Here is a 5,554-nt window from a genome sequence, read left to right as displayed (position 1 = left end):
TCATATTATTTCCTATTTCATTTCAAACCAGTAAGTTGGAAAACACCAAAAAAGCAGAGTGGAGTGACATAAATATTTACTCTGCCTTTTTTGTATTGTCCACTTTTTTGTTTGTACTACTTAGCAGACATTCACTGCCATCTGAAGTTGTTTCTTTGCTTTAGTTGTATCTTTTTATTTAGGAAGATATTTCAGACATTATTCCGATACAGAGAAGGAGATACTGAAATTATTATTAGTATCTATGCATGCATTTGTAATATCATTTGACTTTTCCATTGCTCACAATTTGAATTTGTTCACACTGCAGATGAGGAGACTGCTCCTCAACCAAAAAAGAGAGGCCGTTTGGGGACTGACCTGACAGAGACAGCGAAAGATGGCACAGTGTGGTGTGAAGAACAGGTGGGGACGCGTCTCCCTTTCACCCCAATCAAAGCGTACGCTGCAGATGGAGAGCCAACGGCTAAGGCCAGGAAAAGTATCTCGAGTCGCCTTCAGAGCTTCCTGTGTTTCATCACTCTTGACATGCTTCATAGCATTCAAGAATGGACTATTCAACATGCACAGGAAACAGAGCATGTTCATTGGTTCATGGCCCTCCCTGAACTGGCATTTATTGCAATTGTCATCTTGCGGGGGCTTACCAAGGTTCCATCACTACGTGACTGCTGGTCAGCAGACCTGGGAAACCCACATATCATTGGAACAATGCCGCGAAACCGCTTCCAAGACATCATGCGACACCTACGCTTTGATGACAGGTCCACCCGGAGTGATCGAGCAAAGACTGATAAGTTTGCTGCAATTTCCAGTGTGTGGGGATCATTTGTCACCAATTGCATCACGTCCTACAACCCTGGTCTACATATCACCGTTGATGAACAGCTTTTCCCGTCAAAGACTCGCTGCTGTTTCCTGCAGTATATTGCAACTAAACCTGACAAGTTTGGGATCAAGTTTTGGGTGGCTTGCGACCTAAAATCCAAGTACATTTGTAATGTCCTCCCATATCTTGGCAAGGACCCTAGTCGTCCCAGTGGAGAGAGACTGTCTGAAAATGTAGTGATGAGGCTGATGGAACCATTCCTAGACAAGGGCAGAAATGTTACCACGGACAATTTCTTCACATCGCTGTCACTTGCGCATAAACTTCTTAGCCGGAAAACCACCATCCTTGGCACAGTCAACAAGATTCGCCGGGAAATCCCTCAATCCGCTAGACACACAGATCGCAATGAATTCACCACTCGTGATGAATGGAGTGTTGGAGTCAGATTTCAAAGATACTGGAGAAAAGACAAGATTAGTGTCTCAAGAGGACATTATGTTCTTGAACAAACTGGGAGAAAATATCAGGATGAGGATTATTTCTATGGTGGAGAGATGGAGATTTCTACTCACAGCCTCAAACGTTCCGCATGAGAGTACATCTGTTTGGTGCCCTGCATCCCCCGGATGTGCTAATTATGGACTAAAGCATCTTGCAATAGAAGGTGAACATCTGTATCCCCTAAGTTCACAATTTATTATGCAGGATTTCTACATGGATGATGGAGTCTCCAGTGTGGAAAGTCCAGAGAAGGCCATAAAGTTGGCTTGAGAAGTTCGGCAACTTTGTGCACTAGGAGGCTTAAGGTTGCATAAATTTGCATCCAATGACAAGGCAGTTTTGGAGACAATACCGCCCTCTGAGTGTGCTGTAGATGTTACATTTGTCAATCTCTCCCTCACTGACCATTCCTTGGAAAGAGCCCTGGGCATTCACTGGCATCTTGAACATGATTATTTCAAATTTCGTGTCATTATTAAAGACCAGCCAGCAACCCGTAGAGGTATACTGTCTACTGTGGCCTCGTTATTTGACCCATTAGGGTTTCTCGCACCATTCTTGCTCAAAGGAAAGACTGTTCTTCAAGAAATGTGCCGAAATGGCAGGGGCTGGGACGATCCCTTACCTGATGATTTGCAGTTAGGTTTGGAGCACTGGAAGACCGATCTTCTTAACTTGGAGAAGATTCAGGTGCCTCGTTGAATTGTGCCTGCTGGGTTTGGGACAATCATGATGAGAGAAATTCATCACTTCTCAGATGCCAGCATGAGAGGATATGGCCAGTGCTCATACCTTAGGCTCAAGAATGAACAAGGTGACATCCATTGTTCTTTGCTCATGGCTAAATCTAGAGTAGCCCCGCTTAAGGTCACCACAATCCCTCGGTTAGAGTTGACTGCTGCGGTTGTGTCAGTTGCAGTGAATGATATGTTGAAGGAAGAAATGAACCTTGGAGATGCAGAAGCATATTTCTGGACTGACTCTCAAGTAGTGTTAGGTTATATAAACAATGAAGCTCGCCGCTTCCACACGTTTGTTGCGAATCGAGTTCAGAGAATTCATCGCACCACAACTCCTCAGCAGTGGCGATACATTCCAAGTTAATGATCTGGTCACTTCCAGCTGGTTCAGAGGACCAGACATTTTGTGGGAACAGCAAATACCTTCCCCTGTGGATGTTAACACACAACTTCCAAGCGGTGACCCAGAGGTCAAAAAGGCTCAATCACTTAACACGCAAACATTAAAGTATTCCTGCTTATCCAACCATTTCACAAAGATGTCCTCATGGTCCAAAGTCATCCAGGCAGTTGCACGCCTACTTCGTCGTGTCAGGAAGGACAAGTCCAGTGACCACAGTACAGTGGCAGAACGTGAGGATGCTAAGTGCATCATCATTAAGGACTTACAGAGTCAGATATATGCAGAAGAAATAGCCTTACTCTGTAAGGGCAAACAGCTCCCACGCAGCAGCAGGCTATATAACCTAGATGCCTTCGTGGATCACAACGGATTGCTGGGATTGCCAACGGAAGGTGGGAGGAAGGCTTTGTGATGCTTCTGCCCCTATCTCTGTTAAACATCCAGTGTTAATTCCAAAGGAACATCATCTTGTTTTGATATTTTTATTGAAAAATATGGCACATTGAAAAATACATAACAATGAGGTAGAGATGACACAAAAATAAAGCCATACTTCGCTGTTTTTTTTTTTTGTTTTTCTTTACGTACAATACGTAAAAAATAAAATAAATAAATAAAAATAAAATTAAAACGAGTACACAATGCATACTAAGTGCAAAGTTCAAAACATACAGGCATTAGCAAATACACAAAAGCAGAAATAAAAAAATAAAATAAAAGAAACAAAAAAGAAATAAATAAAAGAAATAAAACCAATAACTGAAAAACAACAATACGAGAGGGGGGGGGGGGGGGGGGCTCAATCAATCAGGGGGTAAAGATGGAAGAGATTTAAAGAAAGTTAAAAAGGGCTGCCATATACTGTAAAACTTGTTGGAATCACCTCTCAGAGAATATTTAATCTTTTCTAATTTCAGAAAAAACAAAACATCCCTTAGCCATTGAGCGCTGGAAGGGGCTTTTGTAGATTTCCAGTGGAGAAGGAGATGTCGTCTCGCCAATAAAGATGTGAAAGCAAAGATGTCTAATTGCTTTGATGTAAATCTATCATAATCCTCTGGGCATCTGAATATGGCAATATGGGGGATGTGTGGATTTGGACCAAAATGAGATTTTATGAATATGTGTTGCCCAGTAGTATACAGTAGTTGGATATTTGGGAGACAGAGTCTGGCATTAAGTTTACATCTCTGAAGAATTGATTTACTTATTCTGGATGCCCTTCCACACCATAAAAAGCTAGATATATCCTGATCAATAGTTTTAAAAAAGCGCTTAGATAGGAATAGAGGGAGACTTTGGAATAGAAACAAGAACTTGGGTAAAATGTTCATTTTAACTGTGTTGATCCTACCTATAAGCGATAATGGCAAGCCCTTCCATCTTTGAAAGTCAGACTTAATTTTAGACAGTAAAGGGGAGAAAATTGGAAGAAAAAAGAGAGGTTAGCTTTCTGGTTACAATAACTCTTAAATACTTAAAACCTGAGGGGCTCAATTTGAAGGGATATCAGACTGACTCAGTTGACAGGATAGAGCGTTAACAGGATAACATTCGCTTTTGGAGATATTAACTTTGTAACCTGAAAAAGAACCAAATTTCTGAATAAAGGACAAAATTACTGGTATAGAGCGGCCGGGGTCGGAGACATATAACATCAAGTCATCCGCGTAAAGAGAAAGTTGAAATTCCATTCCAAAACGTGAAATAACAGAAAAAATGGAGGAGGATCTCAGATAGATAGACAAAGTCTCTATGGCCAGCGCAAAGAGTAAAGGAGATAATGGACAACCCTGTCGGGTGCCTCGAGATAAAGGAAAATAAGCAGATTGAACGCCATTAGTGGAGATACTAGCTTCTGGGGATGTATAGAGAAGGCGTATCCATGTAATGAATATATCACCCAACCCAAATTTATTTAGTACGGCAAGCAGGAAGTTCCATTCAACCCTATCGAATGCCTTTTCAGCATCAACTGAGATGACCACTTCAGGGGTTATAGTGGAATTTTTAGAGTATATTATATTTAAAAGGGTGCGGACGTTGTAAAATAACTGACGGCCCTTTATAAAGCCAGTTTGCTCTTCTGAAATCATGGCCGGAAGTAATTTTTCCAAGCGGCTGGCCAGAGCCTTAGCAAGGATTTTTGCATCCACGTTTAGTAGAGATAAGGGTCTGTAAGAACCACAGAGATCGGGATCCTTGTCTTTCTTTAACAGCAGACTTATGGAGGCTTGTCTTAAAGTAAGAGGGAGAGAGCCAACCTGCAGAGATTCCTTATATACAGAAAGCATAAATTGGCCCCAATTTAGATTTTAATATTTTTAAAAATTCCACTGGGAATCCATCAGGGCCAGGAGCTTTAGATTTTTGCATGTTGTTAATAGCAGTGTTGATTTCATCAACTGTTAGCAGCAGATCAAGATCTTTGGTAACATGTGGGCTAATAGTAGGAAAGTCTAGGTTATCTAAAAAAGCACCCATCTCAGAAGTGTCAGAAGAGGACTCGGACTTATACAGAGAAGAATAGAATGAGCAGAATCCAGAGTTAATGGAATTAGGGTCAGTATGCAGTGTGCCTGAGTGATCCTTGATTGATCCCATAGCAGTGAACAAGAAATAGGATCAGCCTTGTTTTGATTGATCATGATAAAATCATCAATTGAAGATACAATAAAAGAGTAAAATTTATCATCTGATAAGAGCAGAGTATTTAACCTCCATGGTGAGGAGTATCGGGATTGCGGAGAGAGCTGAATACCCAAAGAGAGCGGGGCATGGTCAGAGATAACTATAGGATGATATTTAATCGTTGACACCTTGGAGATAAGTTTAGCATCAATGAAAAAACAATCAATCAGAGAAAAGGATTTATGCATATGTGAAAAAAAGAATACTCCTTGATGGTAGTGTTATAGAATCTCCAGGGATCAATGCAACCATTTTTAGCCATGAAGTCAGAGAGCGATCTGGACATTAATGATGGGGTCAAGCTTTTGGGAGAGGAGCGGTCTAACCTAGGATCAAGTCAAGTCAAGTCAAGTCACCTTCATTTATATAGCGCTTTAAACAAAATAC

This window comes from Carassius carassius, chromosome 43, assembly GCF_963082965.1.
Source record: "Carassius carassius chromosome 43, fCarCar2.1, whole genome shotgun sequence".
NCBI lineage: Eukaryota > Metazoa > Chordata > Actinopteri > Cypriniformes > Cyprinidae > Carassius > Carassius carassius.
This window is presented reverse-complemented; position numbering follows the sequence as displayed.